Source organism: Prionailurus viverrinus, chromosome C1 (genome assembly GCF_022837055.1).
Source record: "Prionailurus viverrinus isolate Anna chromosome C1, UM_Priviv_1.0, whole genome shotgun sequence".
NCBI lineage: Eukaryota > Metazoa > Chordata > Mammalia > Carnivora > Felidae > Prionailurus > Prionailurus viverrinus.
The window spans coordinates 202,812,512-202,813,687 of record NC_062568.1 but is presented as its reverse complement, the minus strand read 5'-3'; positions in this window follow the sequence as shown (position 1 = coordinate 202,813,687).

Genomic DNA, 1,176 nt, shown 5'->3' with positions numbered 1-1,176 from the left:
CAGCCCCAGTCCTTAATGGAAGTTGGGTGAGAACCGGCTCCTGTTCATTCATGCCCCGCGTGACGTCACCGAAGCCACGCCCTCAGGAATGTCTTTAAAGGGGCCGGGCTGGCACCGGGGAAGAAGGGAGGGGAGTCCCAAGGGGTTTGGGGAGGACCTTGGGGCCCTCTGGCCTCCCTGAAGCCCTCCTCCCCCGACCCCTCCTCCCGCCCAGGCCCTCCCAAGTTGCAGATCCGGGCCGGGATCCTCGGCCCAGACCCCAGACGTGGGGACAGCTGGCCCTAAAGCACGCGCATTCTCACTCTTTGCCCTTCCGATGGGGCACAAATGGGCTAGCGGGGCCAAGAAGCAGTTGCCTCCTCAGCAGCATGCCTCTGAGGGGAGCTCGGAAGTCGACCTGGATGCCCTTCTTCCTGGGACCTCTCGAAGGAGGTCGAGGAGAGCATCTCTGCTCAGGGGCCTTTAAGAATACCCTAATGTAAGAGCCATCACCTCTAGGCACGAGTCAGACATGCATTACCTCGTGTAACTCTCATCTGGGAGGTAGGTATCATTAACCCCATTTTACAGAAGAGGACACTGAGGCTCCAAGAGCTTTACACACATGCCCAAAGGTCTCACAGCTCCAAGGCAGTAGAGCCAGGATTTGAATCTCCGTAGTCCCTCCCCATGCAGGGGACAGGCAGGCAAGAGGCTGCTCTGTGGAGCGCCCCATCCCCCAACCCTGGCGTGGCTGAATCAGTTGGTCTGTTTCAACACTTTGGAGGGCACCTGCCTCCCACCTGCCCCTTCAGGGAACCCAGAGGCTCCTCAGATGTGAGCTCATCTCCGCTTCTGACTAAAGCGGCTGGCCTTAGTGAAACAAACGGGAAATGTCCTCTGACCCGCCTGCCGGGCCACCCACGGCTGCCTCTTGCCCAATCGCCATTTGGCCAGTTGGGGAGGAGCACCGGTAGCGGGCATGATTCCCTGAGGGGCTCCAGACCCCTCTGCCCACCTCCTTCTTTTTGACCCCACTCTAGACTCTCTTTGACTCCCCTGGACCTGTCTGCCCAAAGGCCATGCTGGGCTACTCAGGTACCCGGATCCTCCCTGCCAGATGTGGATATCTTGGCCTCTCGGCCTTGGTGCCTGCCCTCGGGAAGCGGGTCCAGACACCTCCTCTGGAGAAGGAGG